General features: G+C 46.9%; 1 protein-coding gene and 1 long non-coding RNA gene across 4 annotated transcripts in view; both read left to right on the top strand.

The window, feature by feature from the left end:
- Positions 1-20,854, top strand: part of LOC144138864 (spermatogenesis-associated protein 20) — a 501,846-nt gene that overhangs the window by 253,635 nt on the left and 227,357 nt on the right. The gene's annotated exons all lie outside the window — the stretch shown is intronic.
- LOC144138871 (uncharacterized) lies at positions 1,926-15,643 on the top strand. Its single transcript, XR_013315993.1, has 2 exons — positions 1,926-3,214; positions 15,377-15,643. It is a non-coding gene; the product is annotated as an uncharacterized LOC144138871 (long non-coding RNA).

The raw sequence follows: 20,854 nt of genomic DNA, 5'->3' as shown, positions 1-20,854 counted from the left end.
TAGTGATTTCATTGATTCCTGGTTTTAGTTTTCTGTTTTTCGTTCGCTTCCTCCATTATTTCTTGAGGTTACTCTTTGTATCCTAAAGGTTAGCTGTGTGGTTGTCTATATTTGGGGTTTTCTTCATTCTTCATATAGGTTTGTGGATTTGTATTTATTTTGCAGATTTTTACGCTAACCGCTATTTTTTTACTCTGCTTCTGTTTTCCGCTCTTTGCTCGGCGTTTTGAAACACATCGCTCTATCTACCTTGTTGCTGAAGAGGTGCCCATTTGGTTTCGGTAGTGGTAAGTTTTTTGTCAGTTAGGCGGAAAGTTTAAAATCGACGTGAAAAAGGTAAACGGCGCTGTAATAGCAAAGCGAGATGGCCGCGTGCGAACAGAAAGCGCGGTAGAAAGTGCAGAAAATGTCCCCATTTCACATCATTCCTGGTGTATCGACACGATAATATGCACGGCAGCGAGCCTGTGGATGGTGTAGGAGATTCGGAATTTTGTTTCGAGAATCAAGAAAACCAGCCCTAAATATAGGCCGCTGGTGTTCAGCAGGTTTCAGTGTGTGCTTCCGCATTGCTCTGCGTACTCTGTAGCCGCTTTGGGGTCTTTACAAATGTGATCGCAATAGTTTGTCTTGTCTGTGAAGTGTAAACAACATTTGGACGGTGCCTGTTGCCTCCTCGTCAGGGATGATTGACTTTCGCCCGCGCAGACATCAGGGCTTGTATGGCTCCTTTCTCCTTAATGACCTCCACAATGTAGACTGCAGTCATTTATGGTAGCTGCAAAACCGCCCCTGCCAAAACATCGAAGTTAGCTCAAAATTTTTTTAAGCGACGTAAAAAAAAATTGCGTTCTTCAGATTTGTACTCGTTTATTTTTCTTCTGAGATACAGTTGCATGTACGGTCATTTTTCTGAGAGGAACCAAAAATTTTGCCTTTGACAAAAGAATTTTCGAATTTCTACTGTCACAAACTGCGTCATTCCAAAGACCATTGACTTGCCTTCCTATTTGTGCACCTTGCGTATTTTCCAATGCAACGGCTCCTCCATGAAGAGGACTATACTAGAGGCAACGAAAAAATTATCGTGTCCATCCGGGCGCATCCAGATCCACACATGACCACCCAGACGGAATGACATGCTCGAGGGTCAGAGTATGAATTTTGGGACTTGCATGGGGCGATAGGTGCCCAAAAGGGCTTTGTTGAGCAAAGTCGTAGCGGGCAACAAGAAGTGAAGGTCGTCGTGGAACGAAAAGTGTAAGAGGATTTCTTTTTGTTATCACCCAGATCGGGTTTTCGCTGCTGAAATGCGTAGGGGGTAGGCCTTGTGCGGCGAAGAGCGAGGTCCGAGAGAGCAAGCTGATAGGTCAGGTCCACTGTCGCAATTAGCTCTATTGTCATCTTGGCCATCCGGAAAAACATGGCAATGGTAATTTCATTCGCTGTATTATACTGTAGACTTGAGGAAAACCTACTCTCGTCATCTGAAGCACGATCTACTAACTGCTAATTATTACTTTTTTGTTTGAACTATAAAAATATGGGAATCGATCTAAGTAATTCGTTATGTTCATAATAAACAAAATAATTGAGCCTTTGAGAGCTCACCATCCCCTTTGTTGACGCCATCGATCACTTCAGCCTCCCTGCGATATAAACGATTCATCGCCTGTTTGTGTGTGTGTGGTAATAGGTAGTCTTTAATTTTACTGGTATTTAATTTTTTTGCCATCTGTTTGCATGGTGTGTTCAATGCATTCGCTTTTCCAGATAATGATGCGTTTTGTTTCTAGCTCCACATTGTGTTCGTATCCTTGTTGTCAACACACACATAACTTCCGTAGTGTTTTCACTGTAAATAATTACCGTGAAGTTAATTTAACCTCCAGCCTAATTATTATTGTTATCCGGTGCAGGTTTTGTGTTGGAATCACCGCAATGGCTGCGATGTCGTCACGGCTGCTGCGGACATTTCCAGACACTTTCACCACGAGTGCGGTCATCACCCGTCAAGGTGTCCCAAATGCTCGGCGAAAATTCTTGCCAGCGAAGTGTGGACACATCTGGAATCTTGGTGTGACGCCACAAGGGTAACTAGAGCAGCTGCAACGCAATCGGGAACGGTTCCCCAAGAGCAAGAATGCCTAGGCGCAACAAGCTGCGAGATTTCGGATGGTTTTCGGCAAATACACAACGCCATCTCAATGGCCATGTCGTCGATACCAGCAGAGATGAAAGAAATAAGCCGTACTCCAATAACTGGTTTCCGCGGCATAACTTCCGGTCAAGAAGAAGCGGACGGGAGAAGCTTGGAAGAAAGGCTACTCCAAGAAATTCTGAGTCACATGAGCATTCAAACGGCCAAGCATAAAAATCAGCTTGACCAGTTTATGCAGAATGTGTATGCTAATCAGCATACTTTCCACAACCGCTTTGTGGAGAAAAATGAGGCATTCAAGCAAAGTCTCACCGACGCAGTTCAATTCAAATTGGACCATTCTGAGCTTGCAACACAGTTTGTTGCTTTCAGAGAAGCAATGGAAGAAGGACAGCGGGAAACCAAGGCGGAGTTTAACCGACTTGCACTCGCTATGGATCGCCAAAACGATATCATGAGTGAACTGCTTCGAAGCACCAATTGCAGTCAAGTAACACGGACGCGAAACTCTGCAGAATGTGCAGTGGCACGCACCGATATCTCGGCGGAGGATGCGTCTAAGATTGCTTGGGCGAAAAGCAGCTCAGCTGAAGATCGCCAGAGTGTGTTGGCTCTCGTGCCTTCGATCGTTCCAGCTGCCACAGCACACACTTGGACGTTTGAGGAATATCTGTCGCTAAAGAAAAGAGTAGAATACGAATACATCGCGCAGATTATGTTGGAGCCGGTGTACCTGAGAGGCTACTGCGTGTCTGTCGGCGTCGGTTTTTGTTGTGGCGACAAAGGCAGTTTGCGATTTGGACTCCACAAAGGGAAACTGGATCGCTATCTCGAGTGGCCGTTCAATCTCCAAATTCGGTTGAGCATCCTTCACCCAGAGGGAAATCGGAAACTGGAGTACTGTATGACACCAAGAAGAATGCCATTGTATAAGGACAACTTTTTACGACCGATCGAAGTGAGTGACCGTTGCATTATAGCTCAGAGACCCTCTTTCAACACGGCAGAGCTGGATGCATGGGGCTTCACCAAGGACGGCCGAATGCTCCTCAGGTGAGGCCTCCTGCACATTGAGTGAATTCTCCACTTCACCCACTGTTCGCTGACTCATTTGCACACCCAGAAGGATGAAAGTGCATTTTCTCCTTGATGCAATCTTAGTTTATTGATTGTTGCCCTTTCACTGAGTAGGGGCCGTTTTCTTTCCGTAGGGGTGCTAACGAGTAATACCTAGGAGCGAATACATTATAATTGCAACACAACTCCTAAAAAGCCCATCTACCCGTAAGGTCAGACTTTGCCTATGAGCATTTATCTCAAAATGGATCCTTCCTACAAACCCGCCGCGGTGGCTCAGTGGCCACGGCGTTGTGCGGCTGAGCACAAGGGCGCGGGTTCGATTCCCGGCTGTGGCGGCCCCTTTTCTGACGGAGGCGGAAAGCAAAAACTCCCGTGTGTTCGAGATTTCGGCGCAGGTTAGGGATACCCAGGTGGTCAAAATTAATCCGGAGCCCTGCGCTACGGCGCGCCTCATCGCCTTGCGTTGCGTCACGCGTTGCACCGTAGAATCAACCAATCATCCTTCCTACAAGCATGATAGCGTTCTTATCTGATATAAAAATATCTAGAACGAACTTAGAAGTAATGGTGCGACAAAAATGCTTGAATTTATCACTTCAGTAGTTCCCACGAAACAACTTCCTTTCCTAGTTCTTAAAAAATGACAGCACGTTCCCGCGAGGGAACCCTGAGTTGATGCGAAGCGCCTCGGAGGTTCCGAAACGTTCACGAGATTGAGTATCCAAATAACGGGAAATGACAGAATTGTCGCCCGTGTGTGCGAGATTTCGGCGCACGTTAAAGATCCCCAGGTGGTCAAAATTAATCCGGAGCCCTCCACTACGGCGCGCCTCATCGCCTGCGTTGCGTCGGCGCGTTAAACCCTACAATCAATCAATCAATCAATCAATCAATCAATCAATCAATCAATCAATCAATCAATCAATCAATCAATCAATCAATCAATCAATCAATCAATCAATCAATCAATCAATCAATCAATCAATCGAAATGACAGAATTGTTGGCGTCCATTAAGCTCATCGGACGGCGCATCGTGACTCAACCGAAGCAGCAACTGAGGGAGCGGCGCGCGGACCGGGTTTATTATATAGAGCAGATGAAGTGGAGAGGAGGGGATGAGAGAGGAGACGTGCATGCGCGCTTATCACGCAGCTGCGGTAATGAGTAGCGCCAGCGCTATCGCACAGCTGGGATGGAGAAGGGGAGAAGAGGAGCAGCGCGCCCGCTATCACACAGCTGCCGTGGAGAGAGGGAGAGAGGTGCGGATGGACGACGGACGACGGACGGACGACGGACGATAGAGCCGAGAGCAAGAGATGCTTTGCATCTAAACAAAACCACCCATACTTTTGTGGTCAAGCCCTCTTGAGCCTGAAAATAGTTTTTATTTCAGCTATACTGATAAGTACGACCATCCTTTTTGGGCATGTTGCGGAGTTTTTCAACCGGGAAGCCAGAAATCGTCGTAAAATTTTCTTACAGTTCCTTCTAACAGGTGTAAGCAACAAAACATGCAAAAAAAATTTCTGTCCTCTTCTGATGGGCGATATTTTAGCGATTTTTTTTGTCATGAAATAACGCACAGTTCAGCCTCTTCCCTACCCCCGACCGCATCCAAATTGAGAACCACTAATTACGAAAAGTCCGACTACAAATAATGACTTGCAGTTGCACGATAACAACGATTTAATGTGTTACCCTCGCCAATTCTGCATCTTTATGTAATCGCAGGTCTTAGATGGTTGTTCTCTTTTACATTTATTGTATTCATGTATCCGGGGCTTTTAAAAAGTGTTTTATGTTTTAGTGTTAGTTTTTACGTGGGATGCATAACATCCATGTTATTTCTTTCACTTTTCTGTTTTTTGTATTGCTGAGGGTTTTCAAATTATATCCGACCAACAGCATCCATTTGCGATGTTAATAACGAGATAATATGGTGGCTCCGCCAATTATGCACTTTTGTTGTAATTCAGGGTGTGTCATTGTTGGTACGCTCTTGAAATTTTTTTAGTTTTCTTTCGTTTTTTGCGGTAATACTCAAGTATTTGTTTTTGTATTTTGGACAAAGAAAAGATTCACAGTATAGATTTCGTTACAGTTTACTATCATAATATTTTACAAAGCGCTGTATATGCCTAGGTTTCTGCATATACGCTGCGTGAATAAATCACCGTAGACAGGTAATGTATCGCACAAAAGAGGTAGCTTTTTGTGCTGGCTTCGTGGAGGGCTCCAGTGTGACGTTTTTGCCAGTGCTTGCGGCGTCCCGCTAGAAGGTTATTTGAGGCGACATTTTCGACGGTGTCTTTCAGAGATAAGCACGCCCACTTCAGCGGTTTCCGGTTAATACGTACACGGGGTGGTGGGTGTCGGGGGCACGCATGCGCAGCTAGGCATCGCACACTCACCGATGACACGCGCGGTCTGCTGGAGGGAGATTTAAAGATGGATGTTTCTGGCCCTATACGACCAGCCTGCTTTCCCCCGTCGTGGAGCTGTTTGGGTCAGTGTGTCACACTGAGATACCTACGACGAGGAAGGGAAATGACAGGTGCGTGTTCGTCGCTAGAATAAAACCTTCTGCGTCCAAGTTTCGTTCAGCTAATTATCACAACGTATGTTCGAATACCAATTAAAGACACGGCTGTTTTGTTTTCTGCGCTACTTAGGCTGAACCTAGCTTCGCTGGTCACCGTCTTTCAAAGAGTGGATGGATACTGAAGTTTAATGCGGAGCACTTTGGTGGCCACTACTGTGGTTTGGCGGCCACCAATGGATAATAACCGAACGAGCGAAGACAGAAAGAAAGTGGAGAAGGAAGTTTTGCGGAAGTGGGAGGGGGAGGGCGGTATGATGAGCCGGCGCGAGACGCTTGTCTGCCGCGCCGCGACGCTTGGTGAAAGTGCGATGGGGACCGAGTGAGATACGCTCCCCGTTGTGTGGTTCATTCGAGCCACGTGATTTTTGCGCGGGAGGTTGAAACACGATTTACAACAACATGCTCGGCGGCGGCGACGCGCTGTGAGGTAACGGCTGAGTGGCGCGCGCCCCCCTACGTTCTCTGGTCACGGGCTCACTTCGTGAGATGGAGCAGCTATGCGCCGTGACCGAGAAGAGTGTATATCGCGCCATGCCCAAGTTTCGTTATAACGAGTACCGTAATTGTCCGTAGTTTTTAAAATTTGTTTTGTTGTGTTTTGTTTTAGTATTATTTCTTCACTTGGTATAGCATTTTTTAATTACGCGATTGTAACTATAAACTTTTACTGCGAAATGATGCATTTTAGTTCAAATACGCGCAGTTTCGCGTTGAGTCCATTTTCACTAGTGTTTGTGTCATTCTTTTGAGTCCCTTGCCTGTATTTCTTGTTTCCTGTTTTGGGAGACATCTTTGAAAGGGCAAGTTTTCTTGATTTATTTTTTTGCCTTGTATTTGGTTTTAAATTTTCCTCCCCCAAATTATTTCAGTTTACACTATTACACAGAATAAATTATCATTTTAACTTCTCCAACGTTGCACATTTCTTCGAGGGCAGGGCGTTACACCATTGGGGCTCTGAATTAGTGGCAAGAAATGCTACGTTTAAAGAAACACCAAGGGTTGGATGACTGATTGTTTCAACTGAGGAATGGCGCATTTCGTAGCTTCCACGCGTTTCTTTCGAGGACCAATGAGCCCTTGCTGGCTGAGAGATAAACAATTAACGCTGGTATTTCTCTGCGTCGTTTTCCTATCGCTTTTTCGTGGCGTTTTAGAGCACGTCACAAAGCTTCCGAAACAAGCCGAATCCAATTTCGTTCGGTCGTCGCCATCTCCCGGAAAGCCTGTCGTCATTGGCGTTCCCTTTATGGCGAAAATTAAACGCCAATCAGAGATGTTCTTTTCGGTACCATCTGCGTGTAGTGCGGTCCCGAAAATTTGGCTATCCTATTTCTTCTCTTGATGGGCTGGGTTTGATGACGCCGGCGAAGCATACAAAGCAATTAATCCGCAGGAGGTGCCATCACGTCGTAGCAGGAGTTGAAAACACCCGCGCCGTTGATCAAACTACTTGGAGGCCGTCTCGGGCCAAGTTCATATCACTGAGACATCTACTTTTGTCACTGGTTGTTTCATATCGTCGCGTCACACCGAAGGAATGAGGCATTAAAAGATATATTTACAAAATAAAATTGGCCGCGTATCTGCTCCTTTCGTTGCAAATGTCGACAAAAGACGATAGTCTTTGTAGACATTTCCCAAGAAAATGCCTCCCTGCGCTTTCCCGCTCACCTCTCATGTTGTTCCTCTTGCGTCGCGCTCTTGCCTAAGCTAAAGACGCCAAAGGTTTGCTTAAATCATTTTAAATTTACCGCGTTCCACTGGTCCAGGCCGGGTGTCTCGATGCCAACGCTGCCGTACGGCGCAGACGCGCGTGAATCGAGGCGCACTACTTCAACGTTGGCATAACCACGTTGCCCTACTCCTCGTGCATTCCAAGCAGAAGGTGGAACCTATCTAGTGGAATCTTTCGTAACTGTTGCGTGTTGATTTCTTAAACTGGCGCCAGAAGCTATAAAGCCGCGGGCGACAGCAGTTGACGGCGGATTGATTTTTTTGCAGTTTATGAAGTATTTAATTACGCAAAAATCAAGCATCTGTTATTTAGTTATAGAGGAACACTGCCAATATCACTTCTGTATTAATTTGTTGATTTATATTTGCGTAATGTCTTGTTCTTTTTCAACAAGTTTGAAAAGTATGAACATTACACCGGACTTAGACGGGTAGCTTTAGCTGTGACTATATAAGACTATTGTGTAGATTCTGTTATACTTTGGCCGGGTGGCTGAATTGAGTCACAGACAGACATACAGACAGACATACAGACAGACCAAAATTTCTGGGTTTAAGTAGCCCAAGAACGACTATCGCCTTTAAAAGTCGAGCGCAGCCAAACGACAGCTTGGTGGCACACAGCTTGTCCAGCTGATATCCGAGCGTCGTCTTCTTTCTCCACCTAGGTCCAGTTGCGTTTTAGCGTTTGGAGCACAGTGACACGTACCCACACCAGAGAAAGGTGGCTGCAGTTATTACCGAGATAGCGTTATTAGGCTCACTTCTCGAGTTCCCCGTGGCTGCTAGCCGTCCGCTAGCAGCCGGGCTCATCAAGCGTCCACAAAAATACGTCATTGCGAACGACCGTAAGCTACGACTCAGGCAGTCATATACGAGGGCTGGCCTGAATCTCTAATTTGGCGCAGGGACAGCTGAAGTGAGGAAAGGGGGACAATGATGCTACGCGGAGACGAAAGAAAGGAAACGCATTTTCAGCAGGGGGGCGCCTGCGCAATGCATTTCGTCCGCCGCCCTCGGTGATAGCCTACTCTACAGACATGTTCACCAGCCGTGCCCCCGAATGACGCCACCACACGAATGCGTCTTTCGACCGGAAGATAAAATATACAAATTTCCGGTAATTCACGTGCTGAAGCTACTCCTTGGCGCAGTGGCATGCTTCGGAATAATTCCGATTACGTGGAGATAATTAAAGGAGCCATGAAGAGAAAATACAAGTTTGTTCTATTCGAATGATTTTGTGTTTTATAGTGCCCAAAGCGCTTGTCCGGATACAAACGATGCTTTATCCACTGAGAAAATATTCAATTTCAGTTAAAATTTGATTTTCCTGCTAAATCTTGTGTTTTCGTGGCCTGCAATGATATCACAGGAACCAACCGCTCTGCAGCCTAGGGTCCCTTGATTCACGCGTCCGCCGTACAGGAGGGTGACACGCATGTGACACGTATACGCTGGCGCCGCCATTTTGGGTCACTCGCTCGCCGCCGAAGCAAGTCATTGCATCTAAACCGCGCTAAAATATTCGCCGCAACTCGGTTTACTGGTGAAGTAAACCGAGTTGCGTGGTCCGGCAAGTGCGTGGCTAGGCAAGCTTCCCGGGCTGTTAGATTTTTCTCGGTGTGTCTTCAAAGGAAAACTTCGTTGGGCTCCACCAATCCTGTTTCACCATTCACTGTTTCTGATGTCAGAAATTATAGTGCGCTAAATTCCTTTTACAATTTCGACAATTTTCTGTGTTATCTGGCACTTGGTCTTTCAGCTAGTGGTATATTGATATTAACCTGCTATAATCTACCGATATAGGCCGACTTGACTACAGAATTTGAGCCCCTTTATTAACTGTTACAATATCAGATAACACAAAGCTGCTCAAACTTTCATTGTCCGCTCTTCGTTATCAGAATAAGAGATGTTTAGAGTATTTGCACTGTGGTCATAGGTGGTGACCGTCGTAAACTATGGAGTTACGTAAAGAGTACTTAGGTGCTTCTGAAATGAAATTGATAGCACCAATATGATCAGCCCTCGTAGTATAAACATTTTGTTAGCGCTAAATGATTTGCGTGCCTTAAAGAGAGACCCTTGTGTTGCTTACCCGCATGTTTAAATAACGCCTAAATAAAAACCCTGCAGCTCTACTTACCCTCAGCTATCCCGTCCACCCTACCTAAAAACTATCTGATGAAAAACAAGGACATCTTTCGGGAAAAAAGTGCGAGGTCACGAATTTTTTTCCTGTGTTGTGAATACGAAACCATTATTGTCTATGGGAACCGTTCTAGGTGATTCGCCGAGTTTTTGTTCCCAGCAATAGTAGCTGTAGCGCCGGTGGTCGAGGTCCGCGGGGCGCGTGCTTGATGTGCCGCCGTACACCCCTACTGGAAGCCAAAGCAGCAACCATAGACTTTCACACTGATACATACCGCAAGGACATCTGTCCCTAGAGTCGCATGCCGTCACGGCCCTTCACAGCACCTGACAGCGCTCCTTTTGTTCGTTGAGTGGCTTGCAATTTGCATTCTTACGGCCCATGATGATAAATGCATCACCGGAACAACAATAGAATCATTCTTTCCAGTTGAGGTTGCAGGATTCTTTAGAAAACGTCCGACCAAAAGTCTTTCTTTAACGATTCCTTTATATTTGTACGTGGCGGCAGTACAAAGATGGCAGGAAGGATGGGGTATTATAATGTATTTAGAAAGAGATTCAATGTATGGAAAGCGGCCAATGCAGCTGGAGCATAGTGTCTATGCCATGCACTCCTTGTTCATCCTTGGTGGTTGGTGCACCTGACGCTACTTGCCACTGTACACTTCTTTTGCTCCTTGCTTCATTCCTCTCTCGTCGAAGGCAGTCGCCCTGATCGAGGACAAAATATTTATACAGGTGCGGGGAAGATCAGATGACATGAAAAGAACCAGGGAAGTCCTTGCCAGCAGGCACGACGATGAGGACTTCGTTGAGCAAAGTCCCCGGTACAGCGACAGCAGCCGACGCAACGAAGGAGCATTCCAGGGTCTGGAACACGCGCCGGGAAGAAAACGTCGTCAGCGTCGGGATAAGTCGACCAGGTCGTCTGTTATGGGCAGGTCACAAGGTGGGGCTCAGCGCTGGCGAATGGTCGCATCCGTGGCTCACTGGTGCGGGGGCAGGCCGACGCGACCCACGAGCCTAGGGGCGATCGCTTCAGGGGCCGAGACGGGGTGTAGCTGCATACCCGGGATGAGGAAGACTTCGCCCGCAGCCTCCACCAACGTAAATAAAGTATCATTAACAAGTCTTTGAGAATAACAATTGATCCGCCGCGGTGGCTCAGTGGCTAAGGCGTAGCGCTGCTGCGCACGAGGTCGCAGGTTCGATTCCCGGCCGCGGTGGCCGCTTTTCAGACGGAGGCGAAAAGCAAAAACGCCCGTGCGCACGAGATTTCGGCGCACGTTAAAAATCCCGAGGTGGTCGAAATTAATCCGGAGCCCTCCACTACGGCGCGCCTCATCGCCTGCGCTGCGTCGGCGCGTTAAACCCAACAATCAATCAGTAATAACAATTGAAGTATTTATAGCAATGGTCAATTTATCTGCTTGTCTGTTCGCCTGTTGGGATTCGTTCTTCCGCTCTCTCCAACTTCGGCGCCCTGGTGTGAACGACCACATCTCGCCACTGCCGGGTTTTTGCTCATATGAGAGAGCTCCTCGTGGTATGGAGCGCTTCTGAAGCAGACATTCCCGATACGGACTTCCGACGCCTGAATATTTTTACGGCCCACACGAGGCTTTCCACTCAACGCATAAAGCACAATGACAGCTGCAATGCCAACGACTGGAGCTTACTTGAACTTTTTCGATACTTTCGGACAGGAGTAGGCAACCTTTTCAGGGGGAGTGCCGAATTGCACGGAACCGACACGGCAGAGGTCCTAACGGCAAAGCGGAAGGGCAGGAAACAAAAGAAGTTCAGCGAATCGATAATACTATTCGTCAATTATTGAGAATAATCTGGCTAAGTATAAAGATGGGGGACAATGCCACCTGGAAGCAATAAATATTCGCTGTTTTTGTCTACCATCTAACCCCTTTTGAGGTCAAGACTGGTGTGTCGGCCTTGATACAGGAAGTGACAGCGGGCGTTTTGCGGGTTCTGACGACAGGCTGACGCGGCATGAGACTGTAATGCGGGGGTCGCATGGGGCCCGCGGGCTGCAGGTTTGCCTACCCCTGCTTTGGGGAGTCATGTTGCGATCCTCGAAAACAGTCACAAGCCCCAGAAACGGCAGTCTATTCGCAATCGGGAAGCTCCTTTACGTGCACGCGTTTAGGTGACCCAGCACATTGGCTGAGCGGCTAAGGCGCTGTGCTGCTAAGTACGAGGTCGCGGGTTCGATTCCCGGCCGTGTGGGCCGCTTTTCTGATGGAGGCGAAAAGCAAAAACGCCCGTGTGAACAGGATTTCGACGCACGTTAAAAATTCCCAGGTGGTCAAAATTAATCCGTAGCCAATCACTACGGCGCGTCATCGCCTGCGTTTCGTCGGCGTGTTAAACCCAACAGTCAATCAATCAATTATCGCTTTTAGGTGGCGTTCGGTGGTGGGTTGCTTCATGGAACCGAAAAGCTTTAGTATTAGTAGCTCCCAACGTGCCGCCTTCAGAATCCCCTTGCTTAACGGCCTTCCTTAATGGCACACCATAAATGACTTCTAAACAAAGTGCCCGCGAAGTGCGTAAAGGCGGCTAACCAGCGACGTCTCAACTTGCGAACGGCGTTTACCGGTGCGTTGCTCCGCATGATTACAAATAAATATTTTAGGTGCACAGAACTTTAGGCTCCCGCCTTGTCGTAGCTCGTTCGCTGCCACGCTGCCTAGCCACTGCCGCAATCAGCCAGAGGCGACCTAACGAACCCAAATCGATCCCCACGGCGTAGCGGCGTATCAGGCCCAAGCGGAGGCCTCGAAAACGAAGCGGCTTATATGGCCATAACCGTTCGAAACTCCTGAACAGCTGGCGCTTGTCTTAAATCTCCCCGACGTTTAGCGCAAAGAAAACTGCGGGTACATTTGAGGCAAAATTGGTGGAAATACCCGGCAGCCCCCGCGTCCATTTATTTTGGAACGGGTGTTGGGTTCGTTTTCACGATAGTAAGCGAAAAAAGTGGCCGCCAAAACGAGTCGTTCTAAGCTTCGCAGAAAGGTCCGGCGCGTGCGCGATGGCAGCAAGCACAAAAAGAGCAGAACTCCTGCTCGTGCTGTTCCAGGCAGAGAACGCGAAGCACTGCGAATGGGGAAAATTTGAATTGCATTGGACAAAACCTGTGTTCAATTCACCAAGAAAGGAATGAGACAGGGAGTAGTAGATCGGGATCGGCGGTAGCAATGAGCGGATAACGACACCCCCCCCGCCCCCCCCCTCTTGCAGACTAATCTCTGCTCTGCAATTCCCACCGCTTTCACGCTCAGTGACCCGCCGCGGTGGCTCAGTGGCTAAGGCATTGCGCTGCTGAGCACGAGGTCGCGGGTTCGATTCCCGGCCGCGGCGGCCGCTTTTCTGATGGAGGCGAAAAGCAAAAACGCCCGTGTGTACGAGATTTCGGCGCACGATAAAGATCCCCAGGTGGTCAAAATTAATCCGGAGCCCTCCACTACGGCGCGCCTCATCGCCTGCGTTGCGTCGGCGCGTTTAAACCCCACAATCAAATCAAATCAAAAATTCACGCGCAGTGAAAGTGCTTTACATTGTCAGCACACCTTGCATGTTTGTGGCATTTGCTTTCGTTCCCGTTGCCGCTCGTTGTGTGGCAGATCTAAATGTTTTCGCTCCTGGAAAGTACGTTTGACGCATGGACTACCCGTTCGAAAGTTACGTGGGACCGGTGTTTGTAATTCCTATATTGATGCTGCGCCACTCGCACGGCGGGACGCCCCTTCCCGCCATTTACAGCTTCACCTGTGCTTGATGCACTAGATGGCTGCACTGGGGCTTGGCCGCGACAGAGGCACACCGCGCCAAACTACCTCCCCTCGCTTCTAACTCGTCTCCGTGTTGTTTCTTCAGATATGCTTATTTGGTGGCCCAGGAGGAATGTTCTGTGTACACAGGATCGCGAGATGTTCAGTTCGTCCAGTCATTTAAAGTTTCGCTAGGATATTGTTTACTTCCATTACAGACGAGACTGAAGATTTTTTATGTTTTTCCAGGTTAAAAAATGCGGGTTTGGACAAAAAATACGCGTTCGCAATTTCTGTTGCCGTCACACCATTTTATTAACTAATTTCCTTCCCTCAACTCTGGCGACATCCTGGCGAGTCATCAGGGTCTGCACATAGCATATTTCGAGCATGCATTAGCACTACAACCAGCATGTGCAAATAGAAATTATGTACGGACCAACGAAGGGGCGAAAACTACAATCTTGATTGCTGACGTAGCATGCTCTGTACTCTCCTCTCACCCTTTACGGAAAAACTAATATTGTCAAAATGAGGGATAGCACTCGGAAATGCACAATGGCGCTGGAAATACGAATTTGACTCATCTCGCATTGGTTTGGTCCAATCGCCACCCATTTTCTCCCCCTCCCGTCCTTTAGGAGCGCACTTCCGGTTTGTTAATCCACGCATGACATACGTACTGTTCCCCATGGAGACGTTCTCGTTGAAAGCGCTGCCTCTACTTAAGCGTATTACTGTCCTTTCTCTTTCTTCGTTTATGAAAAACCATAAAAGGAAGTAAAAGAAATATCCAAGCAACTTCCGTGAAACATCGCACTCACTTCGCGCACCAGATGAACAATGCCCCCACTTTGAACGTCCCCATGCTCAGCTGCAGCATCCGTCGAGGCGGCTTCCAATGTGAAATGGTGCTGGTCCCTTGAGAAAAATACCGTGTCCACTGACAAGCTAATTCCACATTCGTTGCGCACGCGATCATGCCCGAGCCCGACTTTCCTCTCGTAGTGACGCGTACGAAATAGCGAATAAGTGACCCGAAGATAGCAAATTGACTCAAGAAATCGCGAAGCGATCGTTTGGAGAATTAGGAAAATATCGGAGCATACATTATTATCTGAAATGCATTACATGGGACCTAATTTAGGCAATGCGGTTCCGTTACAGCAAGAAAGCAGCTAACGATTGCTATACTCCCCCAGTGTGAAATTTGTGCGCAGCGCGAACTGCAGTCTTCTCGGTCATGGCGCATAGCTCCTCCGTCTCAGAAGTGATCACGTGATCAGCGAACGCACGGCGCTGTGCGGTACTCTGCCCTTATGTCGCAGGGCGTCGCCGCCACCGAGCATATTGTTGCAATTCGTGTTTGAACCTCCCGCACAAATGTCCCGTCGTTCGGACGAGGCACGAACAGAAGAGGAGCGCTGCAGAAAGTGTGAGGGGGAGGACACTCCTCGGCGACACTGCATGGCGAAAGTGGGAGGAGGCGGCAGTAAGACATTCTCAGCCATGGTGACGTGACACTCCGTGAGATGACACGGCGGTAGCATGTGACGCCCTCCCCCTCACACTTTCGCCAGACGCCTCTCCTATGTTTTCTGTCTACCTTGATTGCCTCGTTCTCTCGCTCGGTTACGTTGCGTGGACATCGTCTTCGCATCCGCCGCCGCAAAACTACTGTAGCGGGCGTCAGAGTGCTCCGCATTAAAGGCTATATTCACAGGGTGTGAGTTTTGCAAGTCATATTTTTGCTGGACGTTTTGTTTATTTTCTACTCCAATTATAGCTAACCTAGGCGTTGCTTAGACATATAACCGTTTGCAATTGTTTTTTCTTCTGTTTGCAGAGTGTCACTCGAAGATCCCCCAACTAACGAGGAACCATGAGGATGACCTTCAGAACCTGAAGTCGACTACTCAAGCACGAATGTTGTTGCCACCAGGAAAGCCGCAGTTGGCTGCGCTCATTTAAAACGTACGCCATGACAGGGTTGAAAAGAGCAAATAAGAGGCGTCTGAGAAAAAATCAAATTAAAAGGGAACTACGTGGGTGTTTGACTTCACCAGGGAAAAAAACTTAATCGTCAAAAACCTGCAGCTTTTTGTGTCGTCTGCCAGCCTTTTTTTGTTTTCGTGGACAAGAATGTGTGCAAAACGAAGTAAATGAATGCGTTTTTGTTCAGAATATTTTAACAAATTCCGGTGTTCACAACTTCGCCATATGAAGCGGCGGTCGGTGCGGCGGAGAATCTCACTGCCCTTCCTAAAAGCAGGAGGCTTCTTTTGAGCCTCCTGTCCCACTGTACGCCTTGAAGGACCCCTGCAACGCTTTTCCTACACGTGCTTTTTTTGGCCATACGTCAGGTCTTCGTGTCGGTCAGATACATACGCAAAAAGATTTGTCAGGATCGGTGCCGAATTAAGAACGCTGTTCCATTTTTGGTCAACAAATACAGGGAAACGCGGCACTGCTGTACACGTCACACCCTAAGCGTCCGGATATGACGACGCAACACGGGACCCGGCGCACCCTACTATTGGCTGAGCTTGCAACATTTTGTTACGCGTATCTTTCGACCGAAAGCAGAGTAAATAATGCTTGAGATTGTACTTTTTTCTTAAAGGAAGCACAATATGTAACCGTAGATAATAGGACAGGGCAAGTACTACTGGGCACTTCAAGCGCTTCAGTGCCCTTTCAAGCCCTTTTCCGATGAACCGCTGCCAACATCGCCCAGCATCTGCTCACTCAGCTAAAATGCATGCCATATCGTCTGTCTTCGTTCCATATGACGATGTCTATCCTCGCTAGATATCAGCGTCCATACCAGAAGTGGTGTCGTCAGCGATAATCGCCGAAGGGACGGCAGCTTCGGTCGGAGTATTCAATCCGTCTCGAGCGTCTCGACATTTTGGGATGTGCTTTCGCGCTGCATGGACAAAAACACAACCGCAAGCTTAAGTTGCGCATGGCCTCACTGGAAAGGGAAATGGCGCGACCTATTTACCCAGTGGCCCCAGCACCGAAGTGCCAGCTCACCGGCGGGCGCGTCGGCTGTACGGCTTTGCCGTCTGCTTTAGCGACGGTTGTTGTGGGCCTGTTTTGGCGCAGCGTCGTGTCTATTGCGCGCTTCCTTCGCATGGCTTGATGAACTTGTTTACAGCACCTCCTGTGTAACCCTGATCCGACAGAACGAAGTGGTTGTATGGCAAAGGTACGTTAAGGATTCGTTTGCACGGCGACAAAACAAATGAACGGCGAGAAAATAAACGGTTCAGCCACAGAACGTTTGAGGCGATGCGTAGCGCAGACGCATCGCCTCAAACGTTCTGTGGCTCCTTCCAAACACTGTAGTCGTATGTTCTAATCCTGCACAGCGGTTTTTTCTTTCTGTGTGTGCGTCTGTGTTTGTGTGTGTGCGTGTGTGTGTGTGTGTGTGTGTGTGTGTGCGTGGGTTTGGTTGGCGTTTTTTGATAGTCATACTTCTCCCCGCCTTAATATTCACGCGATGAGAGCAGTCTGTCCTGATTTTTACTTGACTAGCCTAACAGTTGCCTGTCACTGCAGCCAAGGTCGACGTAGACAGTGAGCGGAAGCGATTTCGCCGGTATGGAAGGCTGCTCTCGCTGCATGTTGTGAAGCGCCTCATGAAAATGGACGTTGAGTTTTAACCCTATTGTGTTTCTATAGAGTCAATAAAAAGTCAATAAAACTCATCGCTTATAGACTGTGCTCGTCAAAAAGTCAACAAACGTTGTATTGCACAAATTCAACCAACATTGTATTGCCTTCAAGAAATTGAGTTTCAATACACTTCTTATTGCGTTTCTATAGCTTGACCAAATCTCCCATCTTAAAAACTGCAGTCAATATAAAATCAATAAACTTTTATTGCAAAAATGCAACATGAATTTTATTGCCTTTACTACATTGGGTTTTAACAAACGTTTTACTGCCTTTCTATAGAGTCGATCGAACGCCTAATTTGTGGACTGTGGTCATTAGAAAGGCAATAAACTTTTTATAACGAACACGCAGCAAACATCTCATTGCCATCATTATGTTGAGTTTCAATAGACTCTGTATTCCGTTTGTATGGCCCACCCACGGAGGTCTGGTAGCTGATCGGTGCATATGGGGTGCTATTGCGCCGCCTGCCCCACCCCATCAAACGAGGTCGCGTGATGGACGTCCCTTCACTTCGCCTTGGGAGCACTTGGGAGTTGTTGCGCCTGAGATGGCGGAAATCAATGCCGGACAGTTGGAGCCCCGACAAAGCTCCTCTGTTAAAACTTGCCAGAAAACCTGACTCGTAGGCATCAGGATATTACGACTATACTCAATAAGAATTTTACAGAAAGCTTATAGAGATAAATTTAATAAAAACTCATCAGAGATTCTGTTCAGACTTAGCCCATATGCAACAAGTGATGACTGGGCGCAATAAGAAGTTTATAGAAATCGTATTCGAATAAATTTAATAGAAACCCGTCAGAAACTGTAATCAAAGCTGACTCACACGTAACAGAGTGTTACGACCAAACCTAATAATAATTTTAAGAAAGCTAACCCCAGCAAACTTACTAAAAACTCATCAAAAATTATATTCAAACTTTATTCACACGCAATGGTATGTTACGACTATACTCAATAGGAATTTTATAAAAAAATAATTGCCATAAATGTAATCAAAATCCGTCAGAAACTGTATTCAAACCTGATTGCCACGCAACAGGCGGTTGCGACTGTACTCAGTAAGAACTGCATAGAAAACTTATTGAATTTCTGTTACGAAAACTCCATAAGAAACTCATAAGAAACTACATTCAGAACACATAAGGTCTATTGAGTTTGGTCTATAGACTTTTAATTAAAACGCGGTGGCCAATTTGTAATGGACACTGTATAGAAATGTTCTATAGAATGTTGACTAAATGTTTATAGGATTATTTTGAGCAATCTCTGTAACAACTTTATTAAATCTCGGTGAACGTTTTTATGTGGGCGGGCACTACAAAAAATTCACGAAAGATTCAATCGAGAGAAGAGAATTTGAGACTTCCAGACCACGTGAGGAGGAAGGCGTTCGCCTGAACGACGGCGCCTGGCTAAAGTCCCTTCATTGGCAGCAGGCGCGCTTGGTGGCGGTGTTGGCTGAATATTCGAAAGGTCTTGCTCGCGAGAGAGGTACGTATCAACAACAGAGCTGTGTGTTGCTTGCGTCGGCGTACACAACAACCTGTCATCTTCCTGATGCCGCCCCAAAGTACCGAGAGCTAACCCGCACGTAACTGCGTTATATTTATACACGCAATCGGAGCGTTCCTATATAAATAAAACAGACTTATTTCCGTTTCACAAAGAACGGATAAGAGGCCCGTATTGCGCGGAACGTAATAAATTTCTTCGAACTTAAAACGAAGGGAGCGTCCGTATCTTGAGGAAAAATGCATATTACCGCGGACTTACTGATGTTATGTCCGTTTTGTAGGAAACGGAACTGGGTTGTGTATTTTAGCGGTCGCTTCATCCGTAATTTGTCCGTAAAAGTACCGATTGTTTTTACAGTGTGGTTGTGGCTAACGTCCTTCATGGCGTATGGTGTATTTCTTTTTGTGGGAGATGTCTGTCCCCCGGAGGATGTTTCGTCCATTTTCAGCAGCGGCCGGTCTTTCTTTGTGGGAAAATATAATTCCTCTTCTACCTTTTCTAAGGGGATGCATACTCCTAGTCAGACCATTTTTTTCTGAACGGGTAAAATGGATGACCCAATGCTGCTTTACAAGCTGTCTCCTTTTTCCTGCTTATTTAGGCTGCGAGACAGTGTGTCCTATGCAGGTCTACTCCTAATTAGGTATCGCATCATTGTGAGTGTTTCTTGCCCTCGCAATGAGGCTGTCCACCAGCGATTTTCTTCGCCATTCAGGCTTGATTGGATGAGAATTTACTGATTTTGTCAGCAGTAAGACCTGCTATTGTGATTGTTTGGGTTATGACGCACAATATGGGAATGGGGTCTGTTCCTAAGAATAAGGATTGGCCATTTTTTATTACTTTCTTCTCCTTATCACTGCTTTGGTGAGCGTAGATTCTCACTATCTCTGACTTTTCTGGGGGGACCTCTGACCGTTCTGGCCCCGTCCCGCCCAGTTTCGGGCCGTCTGAAGATTTGTTATTGTGCGATTGGCCCATACATCTCTACACCAGCTGCAAAGATTACTTGTCCGATGTCTGGGAGTTCTTTAAACCTCTCGGCAATCTTTATCATAGAAATTTTTAGACGACAGAGATTGCAGGGATTGCCGTGGCGTGCCTACTTTTGACATATGTAATTGCTCTGAACTGAGGTCACCGATTCCCATTATTTTATTCTAATGAACAGAAACACCGGCACTTGTGCTGTAAGACGAAGGACGTCGGTTTGATTCCCGGTTGTGGTGGCCGCTTTGCTGATGTAGGCGAAAACCGAAAACGCCCGTGTGTTCGAGATTTAGTCTTATGATGAAGATCCCCAAGTGGTCAAAATTAATCGGGAGACTCCACTACGCGCGCCTCATCACCTGTGTAGGGTCGGCGTGGTAAGCTCACAATCAATCAATCAATCAATCAATCAATCAATCAATCAATCAATCAATCAATCAATCAATCAATCAATCAATCAATCAATCAATCAATCAATCAATCAATCAATCAATCAATCAATCAATCAATCAAACATATATACCGTACGAAAAAAAGGATATTTAACCGCACTTCATTTCAGTGACCCGTTTTAAAGTGGCTTCTTGCCCTCTCTTAAGTCCAGGCCTAATATAAAGTGGTCGCCTTGAGAAAACTCCTTTTTTGAGTGGGAAGGTGTCTTCTGGTGATGCTCCTGGGCGGAAGCCTTTCCTGCTTTTTGGGAAGGTGTCGCTGTTTTCTATGTAGTTGGCAGCAGGATTGGGGGTAACACTCCCGTAGAGCTTCTGAGACCATGAAGGTTTAAGGCTTGTGGAGTTTCGGAAATGACACAATCTCCGAATGTCTCCATTGTGCTGCTACAGCGGACGACGTTGAAAGTTTTTTATGTATAAATTCTCTGGTTTCTTGCACCTGTATGCCTCCCAGGTTCCTTAGCGCGGCGTTGGCGAATCCATTTTTAACACCTCTGTCACTGAAAGTCTGCTTTTGTTCACTGTGCCACAACATCATGAAATGTGATCTTGTTTTAATACTTTGTGGTAGCAACAGCATTAGGTTTGACTGAAAATTAAATAATGTCATTGATACTTCCATCCTGCTTTCTTGTGTTCCTGAGTGGTCACTTTATGCTATGTACTGTACA

This window comes from Haemaphysalis longicornis, unplaced genomic scaffold, assembly GCF_048455015.1.
Source record: "Haemaphysalis longicornis isolate Haplotype H1 unplaced genomic scaffold, Haemaphysalis longicornis Haplotype H1 scaffold_5, whole genome shotgun sequence".
NCBI lineage: Eukaryota > Metazoa > Arthropoda > Arachnida > Ixodida > Ixodidae > Haemaphysalis > Haemaphysalis longicornis.
Note: the sequence above shows the minus strand (reverse complement) of the source record. Positions and strands in the feature narration are given on the sequence as shown.